This window comes from Paroedura picta, chromosome 1, assembly GCF_049243985.1.
Source record: "Paroedura picta isolate Pp20150507F chromosome 1, Ppicta_v3.0, whole genome shotgun sequence".
Classification (NCBI taxonomy): Eukaryota; Metazoa; Chordata; class Lepidosauria; order Squamata; family Gekkonidae; genus Paroedura; species Paroedura picta.
The window spans coordinates 31667544-31693901 of NC_135369.1; the positions used below are offsets into that span (position 1 = coordinate 31667544).

Sequence of the window (26358 nt, forward strand, 5' to 3'; positions counted from 1 at the left end):
GTGGGTGGGAGCCTTCAGTCACAGGCCTAATCTAGCGTGGCTGAGCAACGTTGGGCACAGCAGCTGCTGCTGTCATTTTAAAGCCGCCAGTCGTCCTTTGCGGTGGAAGCAGCAGATCTCTCCTCCTTGGGAAAAGGCAGCTGGAGCGGGAACAAAGAGTCATCACTAACAGTCTTAATCAGGCTGAAAATGTATCATTGGCACAGTCTGCACTGCATGATTTTTTTATTATATGTATTATTGTAACTCTATTAGGGAGATGCTTAATAAGCTAGCAGAAAAGATTAATCCAAGGATAAATTGTTGTGTCTAAACATGCATTTTTTTTGATTGTTCAGTGGGATTGCAAACAAACAGGAGCGGTGGGAAAAGAGTGACGTTTGCGAAGGCTTCAGAACAAATTGAGAGCCCAGGGGCGCCTTTAAGACCAACAAAGTTTTATTCAAGGTATGGGCAGAGGGGAGGAGCATTGGCAGTCTACCAGCATGCAGGCACTGGCTGTTGCACCGCTGGTGACCCTCCCCTCTGTGCCATGGTGCTGGCCACCTCAGGCTTCCGTGATCGCCAAAGTGGCCGGAGCGCACCAGAGTGTGCAACCCTTGCACCATTAGGAAGGTGGCGGCAGTGCAGTGGCAGCAGCAGCCCATGGGAAAAGGATTGATTGACCTCCCTAGGGATTGCGACCCTCAGGTTGAGAACCGCTGATCTAGGGGGTATCATCTACTTTGAAGTAGAACATATGGCCTACTGAAAGCCTGAAAAATTATATATTCCAAACTACATTGCATTATACTAGTCATAGTTACATTAAAATCTACTTGTTCAAATCAATTGTTCCAATTAAGAGATAAATTCAAATACAGAGGACATTTGGCCTTTCTGCGGGCTTGAGAATGTCGATAAGCAGTATGGTTAAGAAACCAATACATTTCTTAAGTTACAGTACAATTATTCAAAATAAGATAAATTAAAATACTAAGGACTTTAGGCTTTCCTGAGGGTTTGTTAAGAATGCAGGTTAGCATATATAGTGAGTTAAAAAACCAATGTCCCTGTTGAGTCCTGGGGATTCCATTGTTCTGAGTATTGTAATAACTTACGCTTCAGCAATTTCCCTTTCCATTCTGTTATGGAAGTTCCTTTGAGAGTAAGCTTGGTGTAGTGGTTAGGAGTGCAGACTTCTAATCCGGTGAGCCGTGTTTGATTCTGTGCTCCCCCACATTCAACCAGTTGGGTGATCTTAGTTTTTGAAGCATTTCTCAATGTCTACCATGAAGATGTTGGGATACTGATGGACCATGTGGGTGCCCACAGCTGTACCATTGATCTGAAGGAACAATTAGTCACCAGATCTGAAGTGGTTATGGGTGAGAACAAAATGGTACAGTTTGGTGGCTGAGTCAGCTATGGTGTTGTTAGAACTTGTTAGACTTGTAATCCATCTTTGTGTGAGATGTTGGTATACAAGGATTCCATATCCATGGTTGCCAAAATAGTGTTCTCTGGAAGATTGTTCAAAGACTGTATTTTCCTCAGAAAGTCTATGGTGTCACGGACATAACTAGGGGTGTTGATGGCATAGAGTCTTAGAACAAGAGTCCACATATCCAGATACGCCCACAGTGATAATGCCTATGCCTGAGACAACAGGGTGCCCTGAGTTGCCAGGTTTGTGTATTTTGGGTAAAAGATAGAAGGTACCTGGTTGAGGTTCCTGTAGTGTGTCTGAAATTATTCCTTCCTGAATGTGCAGGGGGTAATTCCTATACAATCTGATATATGTCTGAAATTATTCCTTCCTGAATGTGCAGGGGGTAATTCCTTTACAATCTGATATAGTTCCTGTTTGTATTCCTGTGTGGGTTCAGTTGTTTATAAAAGGTAGTCTTTGAGAGTTGTCTCTGAGCCTCCTGGATGTAGTCTGACCCATTCATGATGACAACAGCTCCTCATTTGTCTGCCCCTTTTATTACAATATCTGGATAGATCCTTAGACCAGGGGTAGTCAACCTGTGGTCCTCCATATGTCCATGGACTACAATTCCCATGAGCCCCTGCCAGCATTACCCCTGCCTTAGACTGTCTATGGCTTTCCTTTCAGCATGGCTGAGGTTCTGCTGTGCAGGGTGTTGTGTGTTGAGCACATCAGTTTGGACCCTACGGCAAAAGCATTCTGTGTAGAGATCAAGCATGGCATTGTGTCCATCAGGAGGGGTCCACGTTGTCAAGCCTTTCTTCACTTCTTTATGCATTTGAAGACTGCTCTGAGCTGTCAGCCTGTGGAGGGTGGTCTATTACAAGCCCACCTGTCCACTCGGGTCATCTGGAGGACTCTGCCAGGTGAAGCTAGGCAGGTGACAACCCCATCCAAGGCTTTCTAGATTATGTCACGGAAAATTTAAAACTTCCTCCCCAGGCTGCTTTTTAACATTTGACATGTTTAATTGTTTGCCACCTTGCGGTGGGAAAGTAGCACAGAAACGTTTTAAGTAAATGCACAAATAACACCAGGCGGGAGGTTGCCCACTATTGAGTGAGTGATAGGCACATGTGTCACAAGCACCGTTTGACAGAGTAGGCTTTTGCATGGTAGCCATTGCAGTATGCTTGACTCTCATGATATTCATAGCCTGCAAAAAGAGAAAAGTGTTGAGTTTGATGACGACCTCAATGAAAGATAGGAGCCTGAATTGATTCACTGGGGAGAGTTGTCTTTTTACCAGCTTATGGCTCTCGTTACCATCTTATACCAAATCATGAGGTGAAATCTTAAGGGTTCTGTGGAGAGGAGGGAACTCTACACACACATGTCGGCAGGAGTCTGTCCCAGGAAAACCACCGCTTGAACTTCCTCCAGGCCACTGAGAAGAAGACGCTTGACAGGCCAAGCTTGGGGTAGGGTCCATACTATCAGAAGCTCCAGTTTCCCCCATGAGCTGCCCAAGAGTCTTCACTTCCCTGAGCACCAAGAAAAGAAAGCAGAGGGCACACCTGAAGGACACCCAGCCTCCCTTTTATGTCCTGTAGATATAAATGCATTGACCATGGGTTGATACGCCTTGAATCTGATGAAGAGACCTGTGGCTCACTAGAGTTGCCGCTCTGGGCTGGGAAATACCTGGGGGCTTGATGGGTGGGGGTGAAGGCCACTTATTTCTGCTCCTCTGCTCATAGCTTTAGAACTACTTTTAAAGTTGCTACTTTCTCCGCTTTAGTGGAGGATGAAGGCTTAGCCTCCCTGGCCAGGGAATATGCATGTGAGGAACATGGAGAGCCACTCTCCCCAAACAATACCTTATTGTTTTGTTCTCAGCAGAGCGCAGTCACTGAAAGGAATCTTATGAACTTAGGCAGATGGTGAGTGGGTGGGCAGGAAGGAAGGGATGTGCCAGTGTTTGTCTCTTGTGGTCCTTCCTTGCATACCCAGGGAATTGTTGATCACCACTGTGGGATGCTAGATGAATTTTCTCCAAGCCAGGTTGGATTCTGGAGATTTTTGGTGAAGGGATCACTTGGGCATGAAATTGGGGTTGCTGTGGGTGGGCAGGTAATTATGAGTTCCTGCATTCTGCAGGTGGTTGGATTAAATGAACTTGGAGGTCCCTTCCAACTCTATGATTCTATGAATCCCAGCCAAAGATTCCAACAGGACAGTGCGGTTGCCTGCCTTAAAACAAGTCCCTCCTGACCTTGATCAGGTGAGGCCACTTCATACTGAATCTAATGAGATCTTTCACAACACCTACTGTCCTGGTCCTTTTAACAGGCGATGCCAGGGTTCAAATCTGGGAGTTTCTGCATGCCAAGCAAAGGCTCTTCCACTAACCCAAACCTGCCCAACACTTTCATGCTGGTCATCCTGCTGAGCCAGTTTCAAGACATTAGTGCTGCTGGATCCACTGCCTTTTGTCAAAGAAACGGCCATTTTTCCTTAATTTTTGGGGACAATTTCTTTGTTAGAGAATCCCAGCGGCCCTTGCAAACGACAGTCCTGAAGGCTCCCTGGAGGACACACTAATGGCTGCTCAACTACTTCCAGGCTGTAGTGCATAAAATGCATAAAATGCACTTCAGGCTCCCTGGCGTTCCAGCCACTGCTGAATGGTGTGTGTGTCACAAACCAAGGCAGGGGACAAGAAAAGCTGAGCTGCTCTTCTTAGGGAAAGGTTCAGAGCTTTTTTGTATCTAAAATGGTATACCTGGAAACTTCACGATGGAAAATCGATTGCTAAGAACAACTAGCTAGTCCGCTACGAGACATAGGCATTTCCCAGCCCCCTCTGCATTTCAAACTCCCACCCTTTACACTTCCCAGGGCTGAAAGGGTTTTATCTCCAAAGAGCAGTTAGAACAAAAGGAGAGTTAGTTTTCAGACCTAGTGGCCAAAAGGCACTCGGGCCTAAGGATTAAAGACATAACATGCAAACTCCAGATAACATCATGAAGGACACACTGGAAGCAGCCTGTGTTCCGGTGAGAAATCAGTGGGGTTGTGAGGAAGAAGGGGCATACAAGAGAGCAAGTGATGGGCCCCACAGGTTCTTGGGACTCTGCTTCACCTTTGGCTACACAGTGCATGGCATGGAATGGGGGACAGCAGGACAGTGCGTACATGTATGGATGATATGCTACAGTCATCAGCATCTATTGGCCAGTACTGTTGAGTTGATGGTTGAGGCTGGGAATGTAACCCATGTTGCACCTAATGTAACACCTGTTACACTTCTTTGGGAGTTTAAAGCAGAGGCTAGAGAGTCATCTGACAGAAAAGTTGATTTTATGAACATAGGCAGTGGGTGGGCAGGAAGGGATATGCCAGTGTTTGTCTTTTGTGGCCCTTCTTGCATACTGAGGGAATTGTTGTGGAATGGTAGGTGAATTTCCTGCAGGACAGGCTGGATTCTAGTGATTTTTGGTGGGCATGAAACTGGGGTCACCATAGGTGGGCAGATAGTTCTGAGTTCCTGCATTGTGTAGGTGGTTGGACTAGATGACCCTGGAGGTACCTTCCAATTTTTGACTCTATGAACCTGAAGGCCAACCTGCCTGTGAAACGGTTATATGCCTTGTGTGAACCTGTAAACCAGACTCTCCAGGACATCCTCAAGAAAACCCTATAGTGGGGATTTATCCGGCCTTACAACACTCCTACATCTGTACCAGTTCTCTTTGTAAAGAAGAAGGGAGGGGAGTTCTGCATTTGCCATGACTACCAATCCCTCAACCAAATTACCATAATGGACCAGTACCTATTGCCCTTGGTTTCAGAACTCCTGAACCAGGTTCATGGTGTCAACATATTAACCAAGCTGGATCTTCGTGGGGCGTACAATTTGGTTCGTATAAGGCCTGGAGATGAATGGAAAACCACATACAGAATACAGTACAGGCAATTTGAATACTGAGTTATGCTGTTCGGCTTGTGCAATACAACTGCAGTGTTCCCATGCTTTATTAATCATTATTCCCAGACTACCTTGACCAGTTTGTTATCATTTACTTAGATGATATTCTGATATACTCGTGTACCCCCTCAAGAACATGTTGAGCATGTGCAACTGGTTTTACAATGTCTCCAGAGTAATGTCTTCTTCAAGAGGTGGTGAGTTCTCCTTCCTTGGAAGTTTTTAAGCAGAGGCTAGTTAGCCACCTCACATATATTCTGATCCTGTGAATTTAGGCAGATTGTGAGTGGGTGGGAAGAAGGGATTGTGTCAGTGCTTGCCTCTTATGGCTGTTTCTTGCATGCTCAGGAAAATGCTGATTGCCATTTTTGGGGTTGGGAGGTGAATTTCTTCCAGATCAGACTAGCCAGGGATTCTGGGTTTTTTTTGGGGGGTGGGCATCATCTGAACATGGAATTGGGGTCACTATGGGTAAGCAGATAGTTGTGAGTTTCCTGCATTTTTCTGGGGGTTGAACTAGATGACCCTGGAGTTCCCTTCCAACTCTATGATTCTATTTTTTTAAACCATTTATTAGCAGCCTTTTTCCCTTACAGGAACTCAAGGTAGATTACAAGGTAAATAATAATAACATGGAATGAATTACATACAAATTACATACTATTTAAAACTATCATTTAAAACTGCCAGGAAGCAGAAGAAATAACCATATGTTGTACAGAATAAAACTGTCTTTAACTGCATGTCAATATAGCTTTCTTAAAATATTATTAATCGAGAGGAGTTTTTTTTATATATGCAAAGCAGAGTCCTGCCCTCTACAGGCATCATTCTCACCACAATTTTATAAATTTTTCTCCTTCTCCTTCAAGGACGTCAAGATGGTACACCTTGTTCTCTCCTCTGTCTCACTTCATCACAACAGTCCTTCGAGGTAGGTCATACTATGAAACAGAAGGTGATTGATCCTATTCTCTGCCAAGAAACATTATGGGAAAATAAGAATTTGCATACACATGTTTCTGAGCCTTGTACAGCACTCTGTGTGCTCTAACACACCTATTTTTATGCTCTACCAATGCCTTTTCTTTCTTTCTAGCTGTTTTAACACTGTGTGCTTTGATTCACCAATAGTGCAGAACATACATTCAAAAAGTGCTAGAATGGTATAATCTGATCCTTTCAATGCTGATGATCCTGATGTCCTAGAATACACATTACTGCAGCTACTCTAATTCCACCTCAGCATTATCTTCTTGAGATGTTTATCAGAGATCTGTAGGAGCCTGTCTTCACAGAACCATGATCCCCAAGTTTCTCTAAGCAATGGGGATCTCAGGAATCCCTCAGAATCCACCCAGAAGATAGAGGCACACCTGCATAGGCTAAAGTGACCAGCAAAAACACAACACAGAACCCTCATGGAGAGAGGCTGGCTGACAGAGCAAGCAACCCAAGAGGGTAGTTGGTCAAATTAGAGAGAAGGTAGTTTGAAGTTCTGATGCACAGGGTGGTATGGATCTCTGGTATTTATTGTGGATTCAAACAATACAGAGGAGAAGCCTGGGCCTCTTCCACACACATAGGATAATGCACTTTCAATGTGCTTTGGCAGCTGGATTTTCCTGTGTGGAACAGGAAAATCTACTTCTAAAGTGTATTGAAAGTGCATTATCCTATGTGTGTGGAATAGGTGCAGGTGCTGGGTTGTGAAAGTGCTATTGTCTTGAATCTTCACTGTCAGCCCATGCCACCTGAGATGTGTCTTTGCCTTTGTTGACCTACCTAGACATGAATGGTCCATGGTCCCTTTCTTAACACTTCCCCAGCGGAATCCATATTGTGCCAACTGCCGGAACTCTTGTCGTCCTCCTGATCAAACCAGTCCAATGCACCTTCAATGATAAATACTACAACCTGGATACTGAAGACGAAGGGGAAAATGTGGGGAAGCATTTCCCTCCACTAAGACACCGAAGTCCTAAGTATCATTGTGCAAAAAGAGACTCCAGCATGAAATGCTTGTATTGGGATACATAAAAGAGTTTCCACTGAACCAGGACTTAAAAGAAGAAGTGTTGGTTCTTATATACCGCTTTTCTTTACCCGAAGGAGGCTCAAAGCGGCTTACAGTTGCTTTCCCTTTCCTCACCCCACAACAGACACCCTGTGAGGTGGATGAGGCTGAGAGAGCCCTGATATCACTGCTCTGTCAGAACAGTTTTATCAGTGCTGTGGTGAGCCCAAGGTCACCCAGCTGGCTGCATGTAGAGGATTGCAGAATTGAACCCAGCATACCAGGGATTTACAATGGGTTTTTTGTCTTACTGCAGGTATGATTGTCTTAACAAACTTGTGACTCTCTAGTCTTTATCTACTGCAGGCTTTGACTAGTGTGTCAAAACAAATAGCACCTGTGTTTTCCTGACTAGATTTGCCTTCACCCTGCCCTCCGCAGTTATTTATTTATTTACTTACTTACTTACTTACTTACTTACTTACTTACTTACTTACTTACTTACTTATTTCCAGGCATCAAAGAACACCTGAAAGCTGTGAAAGCTAAGGTCAATTCTGAGAAGGAACATCTACACTTTTCTCATTCCCAAGACGGCTGCAGTGTCACATTGCATGAGATTCCACTGGCCCTTGCCCGCACCAAAGGATGCTCACCTTCACCGCCTTGGAAGGCACAGCTGGATGCACTGACAACAAGCACAACTGAGTCCAATGGGCAGTCCATGATCTTTTTGTACCCACTGCATGTATCACATTCCTTAGGTGAACATGGTTTAATAGGACTTCTGTGTTCATTGCCTGGTTAAAGTATGACTCACCCTCCACAAAGAACAAAGTGCCCATAAATCGCAAGCAACTCCCAAACTTGGGGTGTCCAAGGCAGGACAAGAACAGAGGTGACTTGCCATTGCCTTCCTCTGTGTAGGAAGCCAGTCCTCCTGGGAGCTTTCCCCTCCCAAGTACTGACTGTGGTTGACCCCGCTTAGCTCCCAAACGCCAATATTCTCTGGTTAATCTGAACTAATTCGGCTGCTGTATACTCGTCTCCTTTCTTGGAAATGGAATTAACTTGTTCTGCCAGCAGATGGAACACTTTCATTTTGTTTTCATAATCTTGGAGAATTCAGTATCTACTAGTTATTGTGTGTGGCTGGTAGTCTGGTAGTTGCAGTCACAGAATAGAATCAGAGAATAATAGAGTTGGAAGGGGCCTCATGGGTCATCTAGTCCAACCCCCTGCACTATGCAGGACACTCACAACCCTATCGCTCATCCACTGTAGCCTGCCACCCCCTTGAGCCTTCACAGAATCAGCCTCTCCATCAGATGGCTATCCAGCCTCTGTTTAAATATTTCCAAAGATGGAGAACCCACCACCTCCCGAGGAAGCCTGTTCCACTGAGAAACCGCTCTGTCAGGAACTTCTTCCAGATGTTTAGATGGAATTTCTTTTGAATTAATTTCATCCCATTCGTTCTGGTCTGTCCCTCTGGGGCAAGAGAGAACAATTCTGCTCCATCCTCCATATGGCACCCTTTTGTTTCACCAGTAAGTGTGGCTGGCGTCTTCAGAGGTAGGAACACAGCAAGATGGGAATTCTTGAAATGTGCCAGGGCAGATTCCCATCTTGCTGTGCCCTACCTCTGAAGACGCCAGGAACTAAAACTACCAGATCGTGGCCCCACAGCCGGGAAAACCCATACTGCCAGTTGACTCCAGCCGTGAAAGCCTTCGACAATTCATCAAAACAATGTCAGTTCCTTGCCACCTTTGATGTGAGAGGTGCCTTTCGCCTCTTTCTCTCTAGTTGCCACTTTGTGCTATCTGTCATGCAGGCATCCCAAGGCATCTCCTCCTTATCTACGTGATCTGAATATCACAAATACTGGGTGTGATATAGTCCAGGAATATTGAGGTGGATGGGTGTCCTGATTAGCACATTAGCTCTTAGATCTAAATGTTCTGAGCCTGTTTTGGAAGTCTCTTGTTGAACAGAGATTTTTTTAAAATCACACTCGTTGTAACCTTCCTTGGGACCTAGTGACAAAGGTGGACTATGAATGAAGATGGCGAGGATGGTAAATTTTGCAATTAATTTCAGAGTTCCAGAAAAGGGATCCTTCTTGCCCAACCATTCTTTTACCAGCTTGAATGCTGATGGGATCAGAGCATGCTGGCCTGATGAGGCCGTGCTTGGAAAAGCCTTCCGGATGGCCCTTTGGGGGGGAGTTTTGTACGCTTGCTGCTCTCTAGCCTGAAAAGCACAGCCGTCCTCCAGCAGTGGGCCTTGGGGAGGTGCCTTCTCTCTGGAGAACAATGCCAGTATTGCTTCTGTAATTGGTTCAGGTTGTCGCCCCACAGATGTGTCGTTAAGCGCCGGTCATCTTGTCCCTTGTCCAATGGATAGGAGATCCTTGATGGTATCAGCCTTGCCTGGGCCCGTTATGTTCTTGGCATAAAAAGGTCACCTCGCTGTTCTCTCTAAAAGAGCTCCTGCATTATTCATGGCATAGACCAGGGCTGAGAGACCTTTTGCAAAGGACTTCTGTTCATGGGACTGGTGAGGCTTCCCCATCCCCTGCCCCCTGTGGTTTCTCCCCAAAAAGAAAATGAGGAGGAGACGCCCCTCTCCAGCCTCAGAATTGGGAAGGACAGGGGGTCCTGGCACTGTAGTTCATCTTCTGCCCTCTCTAGCTTTGTCTCTCTCCTACCAGGAGCTCTGACCCTCCCCCTCCCTCCCTGGCCAGCTGTGGTGTATTCCCTGTTGTGGGATTCTGTGGCCCTTCCCATGTCAGGCCAGGCCAGCAGCCAGTCCCTGTCTACCTGCTCCACCCAGGAGGCTGTACAAGAAAAGGGAAGTCTTCCCTGCCTTTCCCGCTGCTGCCTGCTGGGCTTCCTGCCCTGTTCCATCCCTTGGCTGCTCAGGGCTGCCTCTTAGCTCCTCCCATCCTGGTAGTGTTGCCACCTCTGGGCTGGGAAACACCTGGAGACTTTGGGGGTGGAGCTGGGAGTGGGTGGGATTTGGGGCTCGGAGGGAACTCAGCGCAGTAGAATGCTATGGAGTCAACCCTCCAAAGCAGCCATTTTCTCCAGGGGAACTGATCTCTTTAGTCCTGGGCCTACCTGATGACTGGCATCCCTACATCTTGATCTTTCTTAAGACCAGGCTCAGCCTTGCCTTCCAACCATGTCCCTCCGCACTGCTGCCTGGCTCCTGGCTGCTTCCCTCTCTTAGCCTTCCTCACGTGGGGGAGTCAGGCTGCCTTCAGCTGGGTAGGCGTTGACTTGGACTGAGCATCAGCTCCTGACAAAACAGGGAGGGGGGACCTTGCAGTTGAGGGCAACTTCAGATTTCTGAATTCTTCTGGCTTCTTCACCTCCTGCTGCCATCAAATGTAGGAGTGGTGCCAGGGCCCAATTGACCTCAGGACAGCACCAAATGTGTCTCCTTCTTCAACAGATCCAATCCCATCTCTGTGTTAGGCTCCCATGAAGGGGAAGGTGGGATCGTAGAATAAGGACTCTGGGAAGGGAACAGCAAGCAACTTTCTTTGGTCAGAGAATAGGCCTGAGAAATTGAAACAGTAGTGGCCAGATGTTCCTGCAATGCCTCTTCTCCATAAAGGACTCACAGCAACCAGGATTTGGGCTGCAAAAACTTGATGGCTCAAATGTCAGTGGTCCTGAATGCTGGACCACTGCTTAGAGGGGGATCAGACAGTAAAAGAATCTGTCGAGATGGCCTCGTGGCAGACGGTGGCTGGACAATGGGCTGTGACCTTGGACTTCTTTTGTATTGTGGGCAGCAGTCTCTGCAGAGAAAGCCTCAGCCAGTGCCACATTAAAATTAGCGGCCATTCCGCACCAGGATCTATGTTGCAAATTGGTTGCGGAATGAAAAAAACGCCTTTTTAAATAGTGGAATTTGTCGTTATGCATACCTGCCTTTGTAGTGGAATCCAGTTGCGTTTCTATAGTTTCCCACAGGTTTCCAGTCTCGGCAAAAATCGCTAGCCAGAAAGTGATATTTGCCGAGCTTTGTCCCGCCCCTGGCCATCAATCAAATGAGCAGCCAATGGGTGGCCGTTATCATGCTCCCGAAAAGCCACTTTCCCTTTAAGGCAGGTTTTTAAAAAAACACACACACACGTTGCAACGAATCTGCGTTGATTCGTTGCAACGGAGAGACCAATCTAGCTAGCAAGTGGCGTGTGAATGAAGGCTCGCCGGTTCGTTGATCTCCGCTTGCTTCGAGAAAAAAAAATGGCGATCGCTTCACCGGAAGATCAGAGAAGAGAACCAGGAGGAGGGACTTTGCTGAAACCGCAACAATGGTAACACCCAGAACTTTTCCATTAGTGTTGCAGATTGGTTGTAGCACTTTCTGGAGGGTGAATCCACTTTTTCCCTGAAAGCGCTACAACAAAGCGATTTTTGTGGATCAGTTTCAAGAGTGTGGCAGATTGTCAACGACGTTGTGCATAACTGCATTTTAGTAGCGATTACAATTTGCCACACTCCTGCTACAAAGAATCTGTGCGGAATGGCCCTAGGATTTTACATCACAAAGTGCAGGCAGGGCTGAAACTTTTAAATGATGAGAGCCCCCGAATCACCCTATGTGCTTCTGTGCTGCTGCCATCAAGATGTGTAAAAGGTTCACAGAGAAATAAACCTTTGTGAACTTATTATAATAGCTATAAATGTACAGACTGTATATAAATTACAGTCTAGCTCTGATCTGATGATTCAACTAACTAATAGAGTCATATTTTATCTTTTATTAGGGTACTACAACATATATTGTACTGGTCTAAATGACTGCAAATAAAGTGCTTGTTTTTGTTTGGACTAGTGCGATGTGGAGCCAGTTTGGGGGCCACTAAGCTGAAGAACCGGGTTTGATTTCCCACTCCCCACTCCTCCGCACACAGCATGTTATGGGGAGAGGAAGGGAAGATGATTGCGAGTGGCTTTCAGAGCCTTTCAGGTAGTGAAAAACCGAGGGGGGGGGAACCAGCTTCTTCTTTAAGTTGCATATTTGTGCTTATATAAATGAGCTTTCTAATGTTTGTTTGCTCATTCTGAATGTTGACCTAGTTTGGCTCTTTTATTTGCTTATTTATTCAATGTATATACTGCTCCTCCCTGCAGAGCAGGACATTCCCCCAAAGGTCTCATATTCATGAAGGATGGGCCCATTAGTGGCTTCTAGCCATGGTGACGAATCCTCTGAGTCCTATCAAGGGGGAGCCTCTATTCCCTGTTGTTGGCACTCCAGGGGAACTGGTGGGCCACTTGGTGAGGCAGGATGCTGGACTTGAATGGACCACTGGTCTGATCCAGCAAGACTCTTCCTATGTTCTTACGAATTGGAGGTGGTGTGGACAGGGATGTGAATGTCACAACGACAAAGTGGGTGATCTTTACCAGGCTGGAAATTGCTGTGTGCAGACATCAGCAGGCACCGGAAGCCACGAGGGAACAGCGAGAGTCTGAGATGCTAGCTAAATATGAACACAACATGCTAAGATGCACAGTTCAAGAGTTAGATTGGGTTGCTCTGCTGCGCAACAGACTTGAGTTAATCAAGCACAAAGCAGAGCTGAACAAGCTGTAAGAATTTTGCTCGTTTCGTGTAAGGAATACAGCAAGGACGTGCCCAGTGTGTTTTAATAAGGCACCCTCAGACCACCAGGTGGCACTGTTTGCTAGGATTTATAGGAAAACATTAAGTGTGAGTCAGCATGTAAATTTATCTGTTTTCATATTTTTAACACTGAGTGTGCTGTTGCAGACTAATTTCACATAATCTCGATTGCATTGATCTGGTTGCAATTCATTAGGAGCCTGGAGTTCATATCTAAAATGGCAAGATTTTAATATTAGGAGGAAAAAACCCATCAAATCGTCATTTCAGGGGTAGTCAAACTGCGGCCCTCCAGATGTCCATGGACTACAATTCCCATGAGCCCCTGCCAGCAAACATTTGCTGGCAGGGGCTTCTGGGAATTGTAGTCCATGGACATCTGGAGGGCCGCAGTTTGACTACCCCTATATGATTCAGATTAGTGATATTGCATTGGCCATTGGCCTTCACAAGATGTATGCTTGAGAAATGAAACAGGGCTTTCGTGTTGTGTTTTGCTGAAGCCATTTCCTCCCCCCCCCCCCGTGGTATTAGAGTACAGAGTACAGCCAGCTTTGTGACAGGCACATGGGCACAGGGGACATGTTTCAAACTGCTCTGCCAGTTGGTGCAGCTGGGTGGGCAGAGGAGAGACTTCAGGCTTCTCTACAGAGTAAACAGCAGCAGGGGGTCATGCTTGCCCCTTCTTTGGACTCCATGTGTTCTTGACCACAGGACCTGTGGAGCCTGAGGAAGAAGAAGAGGTGAATTTTTGGAACCTGCTTTTAACTACCCGAAGGAAATTCAAAGCAGCTTACAATCACTTACCCTTCCTCTCCCTACAATAGACACCCTGCGAGGTTGGTGGGGCTGAGAGAGCTCTGAGAGAACTGTGACTGGCCCGAGGCCACCCAGCTGGCTGCATGTGGAGGAGGAAAGGGGAATCAAGTCTGGTTCTCCGGTTAGAGGGCACCACACTACACCAGGCTGGTAAATAGAAGCACCCTGTGGCTGTTTCTGCTAGCAAAAACATCATGGGGAGGACGACTGAAGCCCCTCCGCCACCATGCAACACTCGGGCCACGCTGAGTGTCATGGAAAAGTGAGTCCCCCTATACCTGAGCAGTTGTGACCGCGGACACAACTCAGGCTAGTTGTACTGCTTAGAAAAGCCTTCAGTTTCATGGTCACACTAAGGCAGGGGTAGTCAAACTGCGGCCCTCCAGATGTCCATGGACTACAATTCCCAGGAGCCCCTGCCAGCGAATGCTGGCAGGGGCTTCTGGGAATTGTAGTCCATGGACATCTGGAGGGCCGCAGTTTGACTACCCCTGCACTAAGGCATCCTCAGTGCTTTTGGTTGGCTCAGTTTCAGGTTGGTGATGGTGATGACATCTGCCCTCTGAGGGGAACCGTGCCCCTGAATATTCCTGTATTGGTTGTGATTTGACCTGCCCTGTCCATCAGGTGAATCCACATCTTGACATATTTGGAGACGTATTTGGACTGAGCTTTGACAAGAATGTCAAAAGTTTGGACATCATTCATCATTCTCCACATCTTTCACAAAGCCAGCAAAGGAGTCCTGCATTACAGAGAAGCAAAAGGGATGTCTTCATTTCCAGCACAGATGTTACAGATCCAAAACCTGCCAGAACGCCAGTAGAAGTTGCTACAACAATGGAGGAAGTTGTGTCCACTCACCCTGATTACAGTAAGTTCCATTCTTTGTTCTTTGGAGCAGTTTCATCCAAGGAGCAAGATATCACTTGCATATTTCACAGTTTGGCAACAGCAAGTGACACTGAAGAAGATTTCGGCAGTAGACAACTTTCCCAAACTTTACCAGGCTGCCCTTGAGTGCCTACCAGTCTGCTGCTGGTGATGAATGATCATTAAGTAGTATTCAAATGCCAACACAGAGACAAATTGAGCTCCTCTTTTTGTTAGGTTTATTAAAATTACTGGATCCCTGTTTTTAAGCCTCACACAAAAAAGAGAGCGTTTGGATGTGATTTTGGACTCCTCCTTATCAATGGAGGTCCAAATTAGGAAGACAGCCTGCTTAGTTTTGTTTCTGCGCCAGGTGAGACACCTTGCCCCTTATCTCTCTGAATTGGACTTAACCACAGAGATCCATGTGACACTCACCTCTTGACTAGACTTCTGCAACTTGCTCTACAAAGGGCTGCCCTTGAAACTGCGCTAGAAACTCCGGGTGGTCCAAAATGCAGCGGTTCGAGTCCTCACACAGACTCAATAAAGACCAAATAAGACCACTCAGTAAAGACCAGCTGCATTGGCTCCAGATTGGAGACCAAATCCAGTTGAAAGTGCTGGTGTTAACCTTTAAAACCCTAAACGGTCTGGGATCGGCATACCTGTGGGACCATCTTTTCCCTTATAACACCCCCCCACAGGGCTATTTCACCAGGCTAATGGCCGAGGCCCAAAATAATAAATGCTGGCCTCCCCTCTGGGAGAGAGAGAGATGGGAAGACTGGCTTCTGTCACTGAAACCCGCCGTCCGGCATAACTGCATCTAAAATGTCTTTAGCCTCTTTTGATGTTGTTTTATATAATGTAATGTTGCAACCTGCCCTGAGCAACTTTGGAAGGGCTGGATAAAAATAAATAATTGTTATGTCAATAAAATCTCTCCTACATTTCCTAGCAATAATCATCCTGGTGGTGGGGGGGGGGGGTCTATTAATGTCTTCCTTCCTTCCTTCCTTCCTTCCTTCCTTCCTTCCTTCCTTCCCTCCCTCCCTTTCCTTCCCTTTCCTCCTTCCTTCCTTCCTTCCTTCCTTCCTTCCTTCCTTCCCTCCCTCCCTCCCTTTCCTGATGGCTGATGTGCTTCTTCCAGAGGAGTGGCCCATCCAGAAATCTGTCCATGTTCTGCTGAGCAGCTGATGTCAGAATCATCCAAGGGCATCTCTCTGTTAGGGATGCAACTCATCTCCAAACTATAGAGTCAGTTTCCTTGGAGAAAAAATGGAGGTTTTGGAGGGAGGACTCTGCAGCTTTGTACCCTACACCAGGGGTAGTCAACCTGTGGTCCTCCAGCGTTTGCTGGCAGGGGCTCATGGGAATTGTAGTCCATGAACATCTGGAGGACCACAGGTTGACTACCCCTGCCCTACACAATGCAAACCAGAATTTTCATGGTCTCTAAAAATCAGCATAGTTGCTACTGTCTCAAATGTCATAGGGAGAACTGGGTGATGAGCAAAATCCCCAATAATCTTATAGCCTTGGTTGAGGGGGGAGGAATGTAGTAGTACACAGAAATATACCATGTGTTCAGCCATTCAGAAACCAGGGATACTTCCAAAAGCTAGTCAGACATTTGGCAGGTTGGGTCCCTTTCATAATGGACCCAATTTCTGAACATTTCACCCCAAAAGGCTGTTAGGAAACATTTGGAAATGTGTTCCATCTGAAAGCAACTGAAATAAGAATAAGAATATATTATAAATAATTATTATAATATATTATTATTATTATTATTTCAGATTAAAGAATCTGAACGTGTAATTTTTACAGCAAAACAATCTGAAACCTTTAAGGTTAACTGGAATAAAACATCTATGTGTGCTCCAAGGTTTCATAGTACTGGCCAGCCTCCCCCTTCTTTTGGAGAGAAAGGCAGATTTATAAATATTTTAGAGAAATAAACGTTCTTAACTGAGATGCTGTACCAACAATTGAAATGCTTGATATCGATCGTGTCACTTGAAGAAGCAATCCATAAAAACCTACGGTTTAGGAGGGAGAAATGGCTGCCCTCCCAGGGCCACTCTGAAGAAGAAGGAAACATGGAAATCATGGCCGGGGTCATATTATTATTTCTTTAATAAAAAGGAGCAAACAAAACAACTTCTTCGAGGTCTGTAGCAATGGCTCTGGCACCGGAGTCTCCTCTGCTTCGCTTCTCTGGGCTTTCAGGCTTTGTATTCTGGTCTGTACTGTGCATAAGGCCGAGGCAGCAGTGCAGGAGGGGCCACTGCATGTTTCTGATGTGGACGTGGCGGTGGCAGAAGAGGAGGAGGTGGTGGCGGTGCTGGATGCTTAGGGTGTGGGCGTATTGGAGTTGGTAGTCCAGGAGGAACAGCTGCTGGTGGGTGCTTGTAATGCAGACCTACTGAAGGAGGTGCTGCGGGTGGAGGAGAGTATTTAAGATGCGGACGTGGTGGAGATAGTAGGTGTGGGTGTGCTGGTGGTGGCCGTAGTGGATATCTATGAGGCGGATGTAATGGGGGTTGGTGCGGTGCCACATGTTTATAATGTGGAGGTGCTGGTGGAGGGGGAAGTGGGGGCGGCAGCAGCACTGATGTATAATGGGGATATGGAAGAGGAGCCAGAGGAGCTGGGAGTGGGAGTGGAGGCGGCAGACGCAGGATGCAGCAGTAACCTGATGTGCAGGCGCAACTTTTGGTGAGAAGCTCATTCCCTCCACAGTCTTTGCGACATTGTCCAGGACAGTGACAGTGAGATGGGTATCCTGAACAAAAGAAAATCCAGAGATCAGTGTGGAGTTCAGCTGGGAAAGGCCTTGAAATTCTGAGTACTAATTGGTTAACTGGGCAGAATTTTCAGCAGTCCTGTCCGTGTTGTTGCAGTGTGATTTGGAGATTGGTAGGTCTTCCACATGCATGCATGCAGCAGCTGGAATATGCCCCACAAATCCCAGAAGCCACAAGCTGCCTCCAGTTTTTAGGCAAACCTTTTACATGCTGTAGTCTTGCAGCGCAGAGTGGTAAGGCAGCAGACATGCAGTCTGAAAGCTCTGCCCATGAGCCTGGGAGTTCAATCCCGGCAGCTGGCTCAAGGTTGACTCAGCCTTCCATCCTTTCGAGGTCGGTAAAATGAGTTACCCAGCTTGCTGGGGGGGTAAAACGGTAATGACTGGGGAAGGCACTGGCAAACCACCCCGTATTGAGTCTGCCATGAAAACAGTAGAGGGCGTCACCCCAAGGGTCAGACATGACCCAGTGCTTGCACAGGGGATACCTTTAGTCCTAATAATGCTCTCCTGGGATGAAGCTTCATTAAATAACATGGGACATTCTTTTGAGCAGACCTCCTTCGGATTGCTCCCTTAACATCTGACCCTGACCCTGAAGCTGGCCAATTCAGCTTCTGGCAGAGAAATCAGAGATTACCCCCAGTAAACTCTCGGTTAAGGGTTGGTCTAGTCATTCAGCAGGCCTACTCGGCTCTCTCAATGCTTTGCTATGATTGTTTTCCATGGGAACTCTCCAAGGTCCTGAAGAAGTGATACTCCCTGTAGCTGGATCCTCTGGATCCAGTATTTGTGGCTGGCTAATTGATGCTGTAACCTGGGATGGCCCAGGCTAGCCTGGAGGTATTCTGCATGGAGCCAAATAAAACAGTTTAAAAAACAACCAGTTTAGACTGCTTTATTATATTACAATCGTTGTTCTGCATTGAATATAATCTGTTGAAAAACTATGTTGCAATGCTCTCTGCATGAAACTATTCATAGCCCTGCCCCCTGTAGTTTTGCCAACTCTGCTTTGTTCTCGAATGCAGTCACTAATCTGCATAACTAAAGATCTGTTCTGCATGGCTAATAGTTCGTCTCAGGCAGTCAGGAGAGAAATGAATTGGTGAAAAGCATCTTTCAGAAACAACGTTTAAAAGACGCTTAAAGCACCGAAGAGGCAGTTCACCATGCAGAGCAAAATCAGTCTTGTGGAGTAAATTAACTCTTCTGTGCAGAGATCAGAAAAACAACGGCGTATTTAGTGAGTTTTCATCAGCTTATCCATCATGCAGAAGAGGCCCTGATCTTATCAGCATGTGGCTGCTAACACTGGTTAGTACCTAGATGGGAGAGGGTTGCTGCACAGAGCTGAGCCTTGGGAAGCCACCTCTAAACGTCTTTTGCCTTGAGAACTCTACAACAGGGTTAGTCAACCTGTGGTCCTCCAGATGTTCATGGACTACAGTTCCATGAAAGGCTGGCAGAGGCTCATGGGAATTGTAGTCCATGAACATCTGGTGGCCCACAGATTGACTACCCCTGCCCTACAGGGTTGCCATGAGTCAGGTGTGGCCTGACATTTCTACCATTATGGGTGAAGTTGTGCTGCTCTCAGTTGAGTATTCCTTACCACAGCCCAGTCAGTATAAGGCCATTTTTGTGGGCCTATGTATAGATTACAATTAGCTTCCCCAATAGTTGAATGTGGGACAGAAGAATCACTGGGAATAATGCTATTGAAGATCCTTGCATCTTGCTGCCTGCACAGATGACAAATAAAGTAAATTCTATATGGGAAACCTCTACAGCAAAATCTCTCATATCAAATATGCTGGCAATGGTATCATTTATAGAAATCTATCATATCCAGTGTCAGGCACTGTTGTTTTTAGAGATGGGGGGGGGAGAGAGCTTTTAAAGTACTGAATTTTGCAGATGGCACATTGTTGCAAAATAATGACATCTTCAAAATAAGAACTGACTTTTGTTACAAAATAAATTTTTCTCAGAATCTAATCTCAAGATTAAAAATTGAATACATTTAAAATTTAAGCATTGTCTATTGAAGGCTTCCCTTACATAGAACTTCACTTCCAAGGAGTCCCTGGGAAAAGAGGAAATAATATAGATCTGCTTCCCCCCACATACACACACACACACCATCCTCGGATGTGCCCTTCAAAGCCCAGACTGTACAGCTAAAGAGATAGGCCTCTATTGCAGGGGTAGTAGGCAATGACCCATCAGTCCAAGAGACCTGCAAGGTCCAAGAGACGTACAAGGAAATGGGTTATGGCAAACAGTCTATTTCCCACAAAGTGTAGTCAAACAGTCATAACAAGTCCCTAGTTGGATATCACATTTTAGAAGAACTTCTTCAGTGACTTTTAAGAATAATTTATCTTTTCCATAAATTTTAAAGATTTCTTCACACTCAGGTTTTCCTTTCCTTCAAAATATCACTTCAACGTGAAGGTTTTTCACTCTCAATTCCTGGGGATCTAGTGGACTCAGCCTACAACAGTCCCCACTGGCAGGGGTTCATGGGAATTATAGATATCTGGACATACATAGAAATCTGGAGAGCCACTGTTTGGCCACTCCTGCTCTATTCTAGTAATGGGTTTAAACTTCAAGTACAACGATATAGGCTAGATATCAGGAAAACAATTTTCACAGTCAGGGTAGTTCAGCAGTGGAATAGGTTGCCTAAGGAGGTAGTGAGCTCCCCCTCACTGGCAGTCTTCAAGCAAAGGTTGGATACACACTTTTCTTGGATGCTTTAGGATGCTTTGGGCTGATCCTGCGTTGAGCAGGGGGTTGGACTAGATGGCCTGTATGGCCCCTTCCAACTCTATGATTCTATGATTCTATTCTCTTCATGCTAAGGACACCTATTGCCTAAGGACACCTAAGTCAGCAGAAGAATTAGGGAATGGAAGACAAGTTTTCCAGTCATGCTGCTGGGGAAGGGGGGAGATAATACCTTCCTAGTGCCCACAGATACCTCAAGAGGGAACCTCCCACCTCCCACCAAGATTTCTCTTTCATTACCTGCAAAGGCCGCAGTGTCCAACAGGAGCATAGCAAAGGCAACAAAAGCAGCCCTCATGGTGTGAGGCTGGCTCCACTCTCAATGGAGTTGAGACAGCAGCTGATCCAGCCAAAGGAAGCCGCTTGGAAGACTTGATGCATGGTGTGGTCTGGTGCCGTGATATTTATGGGACATCTGATGAATAGAGGGGCAGAGCTTAGAGCTGGGGCATGGATCAACCATTGTCTTTTGTGTCATGCTGACCCTCAACTGGCTGTCCTAGACTTTTCCTCGGATCACTGTATGCTCTGTGTGCTGACAGGTAAGAATGGCTCACTGAGCATCTTTAACACTTGCTCTGTTGAGCCTGTTGGGTGCCAGAAATGCTTTCCACTATTCTGCTCCAGCTGCCTGGGCTTGAAGATATAGACGAGTGGCACATTAAAGGACTACACAAGAAAATAAAACAGTGAAGGAGAGAGAGAACCTTCCATGTAGAGAGAATAATAGGAAGGATAAGATCAGGCTCTTTGAAGGGAATCACAAACCCAGAAAGAACAGAACAAAAGTTGGATGCGGGACAAGTGAGGGTGGTGTGAGAGGAAAAGGGGGGCAGGCTGTGTGGAAGATGAGTGAAATGAAGACCTGACAGCAGTCCTTTGGGCAGCTCCAAGAATGCTGTGCTGTCATCAGGATTACACTTGTAACCATGTTTGTGTTGAAGCTTGCAGTAGACCCGATCATGATCCATAAGCAAGATGACAGTCAAACTGTAATGCAAATACGTGATGTTTCCTCCATTGCCCATTGCCACATGTTTGCTGATGCTCTTAAAGAATTCCAAAAGCTTGGGGATAAAGAATTCCATTGCAGAAGCTACACTGTCTGTTCTGTATTCTTAAAACTTCCTTTTTTAAAAAAAGCTAACTTGCTCGGGATAAACATTGGAGTAAACAGATCTATCATTTCCTAGTGCCCCTTTCGCTTCTCCCTTTTTCTGTTTTTAAAATTGGCATTACCTGGACTATTCTCCAGTTCTGGGTAAAGAGGCTGGTTTTAGTGACAAGTAGCTTATACATATTAGACAATTAGCAATGTCATATTCAGCTTCGAAGAATTTTCAAAGATCTGCTGCCTGGAATTCTTAACTAATGTAAATTTCTAACTTCCCCAGTTAGACATAGAATTTTATTTCTTGTCAGCTGCATTTGATGTAGAGTTTTGGACACCCGCCAAGAACAAGTAATGTGTTTTTTAGAACATTAATGCATAGAAAAGAAAGAGGGGCCTTGGGCGTTGTCTTTCTCAAAGTCCCACCCATCCATGATGGATGACAAAGTGCTTTAGAACTGAGGAACTTTTAAAAGCAATGAATATTCAAGCACAAGGATCTCCTGCTCACAATAAAGCATTCAATTTTGCTTTCAAGGCAAAGGAACAGTCATGTTGTTTTATGATAGACGGTGGAGTATACAAAAGTCTTCCTTCTTCTTCATTAAAATAGAGATAACTTGATTTAAATTCAGGTGGGCAGCCATGTTGGTCTGAAGCAACAGGACAAAGTTTGAGTCCAGGGGCGCCTTTAAGACCAACAAAGTTTTATCCAAGGTATAAGCTTTTGTGTGCACGTGATGCAAAAAAGGCTCTTAAATTTACATTTACCCAATAAAGTGTGCATGTGCACGTGCACCAAAGTCTATGCCTTAAACTTTGTTCATCTTAAAATGCCATTGAACTCAACCTTTGTTTGCTGGTGGAGGCAATAGCGACCACACGTTTATTTATTTATGTATTTGTTATTTGACTTATATACCACTCCTGCTTGGCCAGCTGGCTCAGGGCAGTTCACAACAGATAAAAATACAATTTAAATTCAGAACAAACTAACCCCACCCCCTCATCTCACCCACCCCTGCTATGCAATGGCTGGAAACGCTACCTCTAACCATAAGATGGGGTGGTTCAAGTGGGGGGCCCAACTGATGTCCCACCACTTGGCCTCAACCAAATGCCACCTGGAAGAGCTTCACCTTGCAGACCCTTTCTGTTGCCTTGACTGCCATCTCATAAGCAGGTCCTGGCATCTCTGCACCTTCACAGAAGTACCCAGGGATGAATAAAGTCAAATAGATTATCTTAATACATCCATAAACTGCTCCAAATGCTTGAAATGTGTCTGGTTTTATGTTGGTCATTCAACAAGTTCATCAGTTTTATATGTGAAATTATGATAGTTTATGTGGAGCCTGTTTTGACTTTTAATGCAGCCTTATATTCTGGCCCAATGGTTTTAAGTTTGCTGTTGTGTACACCAAATGATAAGTATTTAATCCAATATTTTTAATTGGATGTAGTTTGACCCTTACAGCATTAGCAGAAGTTTCCAAGGCCAACCACTTCTTTATTTAATAGGAGCAGTCAAACAAATTGCCCTTTCCAGTAAAATACAACTTCTGCCCCTAAAGATCCTCTGTTTCATTTATCAGCCATTTTTGCAGGGACCATACCATGGATATTCATAACAGGAGGTGGAGATTTGTGATGAGGAGCTGGAGGAAAATAATAATGAGGAACTGGAGCTAGAGGAGGTCATGGCAGAGGAGGTGACGCTTGGTTTTGGCCACAGCAAATTGTCCCAAAAGGGTAGGCACAGAATGATCAGTCCCAGCCTTTCCACAGTAATGAGCCCAAAAGTGACAGGTTTCACTACTATATGAATATCTGGAAATGCAATTCTTAGCTTTCACAGATCAAATGGTAAAACCTCTCAGCAGTATAGCCTAGTCATCCTGCAGTGATTCTGAGGCAAAGAGAGGCTGTATGCTTGGGATTTCTGCAAATTCTGTAAGTGAGCATGATCTAGTTGGATGGTGGACCTTCAGCTGCTTGCCCTGAAGAAAAGGACTTCTATCTATACTCCTGAGGTTGGGAATCAGGATCCTCAAGCAAGGCTCAATGTCACCATCTGCAGAGGGTATGCCTAGAGTTCATACTTTATATTTCTGCTACCTTTTTGGTAAGATATAGGATTTGGGCACTCACTAAGCCTGATTATATTTTTGGGTTCCTTGTTGAATTGAAATTCCTTTTATAGAAACGTCTCTTACTTGGGAGCTCTCCCAAGCCCTGTAGAACTTCATCTTATACTGTTATCTGCAACCAATCCTCTGGAATTCATCCTCTGATTATCTGGGGCCAAGGGACCAAGCCCTATGACGATAGGTTGAGGGACTTGGGAATGTTCAGCCTGGAGAAAAGGAGGTTGAGAGGGGACATGATAGCCCTCTTTAAGTATTTGAAAGTTTGTCAATTGGAGGAGGGCAGGATGCTGTTTTTGTTGGCTGCAGAGGAGAGGACACGCAGTAATGGGTTTAAACTACAAGTACAACGATATAGGCTAGATATCAGGAAGAAAATTTTCACAGTCAGAGTAGTTCAGCAGTGGAATAGGCTGCCTAAGGAGGTGGTGAGCTCCCCCTCACTGGCAGTCTTCAAGCAAAGGTTGGATACACACTTTTCTTGGATGCTTTAGGATGCTTAGGGCTGATCCTGCGTTGAGCAGGGGGTTGGACTAGATGGCCTGTATGGCCCCTTTCAACTCTATGATTCTATGATTCTATCATTCTATCATTCTATCATTCTCTGTTGCCTGCTGGGTGTAGCTCAACCGTGATAGCAGAACTGCATTCAAGTTAACCTCATTGCACCACAAAAGTTAATCTCAACTGGGAGAGATCAGCTACTAAAATTTTAATTAGAGGTTGGTAGGCATTAAATATGGCAGATAAAATAAAATTGTGGCGGTTGGGGTTATTTAAAGATCCTTCAGAAATTGACAGCTTCTATTTACATTTAACACATGCCACCCCACACACATTCCAAGTTATGGAGGGATGTGCGAGTGAGTTTCAGAGAGTACTAAATATTGAATGATTTTTAACATGAATAACAAAATTATAAGAAGATGAAGGCAGCAGGACTCAAAACCCCAAAACCTAACATGAAATGGGTGGACTCAATCAAGGGCACCCCAATTCTCAGTTTGCAAGACCTGAGTTAATGATAAGACATTTTGGAAGACATTAATTCATAGGGTTGCCTTAAGTCAGAAAGAACTTGACAGCAAAAATTAATACCAATTACAGACATAGGATATAAATAATGTTTTTAAAGTTTTTCTCCAAATATAAAGATCAAACATAGAACTAGCAGGACTCAATAGGAGTATCATTCCTGTTCCAGAATGTAAATTAAAGAATTGAAGCATTCCTTCTCAAAAGTAATTATTTTTGCTGTAAAATGTTCACAATTGACCACTATTCAGTATAAAACTGTTTTCAAACTAATTCTTCATCAAAATCTATTGCCATATCATCATCCAAGAGCTGACTGAGAAACATCCTCCTTCCAAATTACACAGACTGGGCTAGTACATTTTATTTGTTTAACTTTGTACAAAACATTTATTTGATACTTTTCTTCCATATGGAGCTCAAGGCAGCTTACAATATAAACACATAAAACAGACTATGTAAAAATGTATGAAACCAACATATAAAATCACCATTCAGGACTGCTTTAGTCAAATGCTATTTTGATTTTTCAAAAACTATTTTCATTTGCTTGCCATGGCTTGAAAGTGAGGGAGCCAGGCACACCTCCCTGGGGCGGCTATTTCATAATGGTGAGGCTGCCGCTGAAAAAACCCACCCAATTAGCTTCTTTGACTTTTGGGACAGGTACAAGGCCCTGTCTAGGTTATCATAATTCCCAGGCAGGAACATATGATCCTTCAGAAACCACTGGTCCCAAGATAAATAGGTATCTGAAGGTCAAAACCAACACCTTAAATTCGGCTCACCCATCACATTTTTAATTTTGTCATATCCAATATGATTAAATCCTTTTTTTTTAAAAAGAAAGATATAAAATAGAGGAGGGTGCACTTTAAAGGTTGAAACTGAAATGAGTAGATGTTTTTGGAGTCTGAAGCTACCCATTCTCTCCACTCATTTCTTTTTTCAGGCCGGTAATCTGCTATTCCTCTAAGTAGCTCTGGGGTAGCTCTCACAATTCCCTCCCGCAACATCAGTACTCATGCAAGTACACTCCTTTAATAATTACCTCCCAACTAGTGGAAGACCAGCAAAGGCAATAACAAGGGCCCTCATAGATAAAGATTGTCTCAACAAGAAGTCCCAGAGGTAGCTGATCCAATGGAAGATTCACCCAAAAGATCTGATGACCACTGCAGTCTGAAGCCCTGGTATTTATGGAGAATTTGATGGACAGAAGAGGAGGAGCTCGATGTAGGTTATGAGTGAACATTTAAGTTCCACAGTGTTTTGCTGACCTCAACAGGTGCCTTTACAAATGTCATCACGTCATTGTGTGCTATCTGTGTGCAGAAGAACAGTTCACTACCCATCCCTCTCCAGCTTCCAGCCTTCTGACCTGGGTGTCTAAATTGAATGAGATGAACCAGATAACCTGCAGCCTAGCAGCCTGCGCAAGCACAAACGTAATAGTTGACTCAAAAGAAAATGTTAAGGGATATCAGAGGAAAATTATGGAGCCCAAAATACTTGAACCAAATCTGCTCGTGGAACAAATGAGGATGTTGTGCCATAAGGAGAATGGGAAAATATTTGCAACAGATTGTGGCACATTAATTATAGGAACAATGGAGTCAGCTCCTAGCATAAGCCTTGATGTTGTACAGTGATCAATATTCAAATGTGGAATGTATTATTATTATTAT

The 26358-nt window shown here is 45.0% G+C and overlaps 2 long non-coding RNA genes across 5 annotated transcripts in view; one reads left to right on the forward strand and one right to left on the reverse strand.

Annotated features, from left to right (window-relative positions):
• Nucleotides 1-15721, forward strand: part of LOC143835110 (uncharacterized) — a 76280-nt gene extending 60559 nt beyond the window's left edge. For 2 of the 4 annotated variants that reach the window (XR_013230005.1, XR_013230003.1), the window contains 3 exons: nucleotides 5505-5602; nucleotides 6278-6339; nucleotides 7938-9436. This is a non-coding gene — a long non-coding RNA (uncharacterized LOC143835110). Of the gene's footprint in view, nucleotides 1-5504; nucleotides 5603-6277; nucleotides 6340-7937; nucleotides 12415-14520 lie in introns of those variants that run through there. The other 2 variants (XR_013229996.1, XR_013230006.1) reach the window with 2 other exon arrangements.
• Nucleotides 15722-16890: 1169 nt separating this feature from the next.
• LOC143835124 (uncharacterized) lies at nucleotides 16891-25736 on the reverse strand. Its single transcript, XR_013230014.1, has 3 exons — nucleotides 25722-25736; nucleotides 20618-20792; nucleotides 16891-17557 (listed from the first exon to the last, which is right to left on the reverse strand). It is a non-coding gene; the product is annotated as an uncharacterized LOC143835124 (long non-coding RNA).
• Nucleotides 25737-26358: the final 622 nt, after the last annotated feature.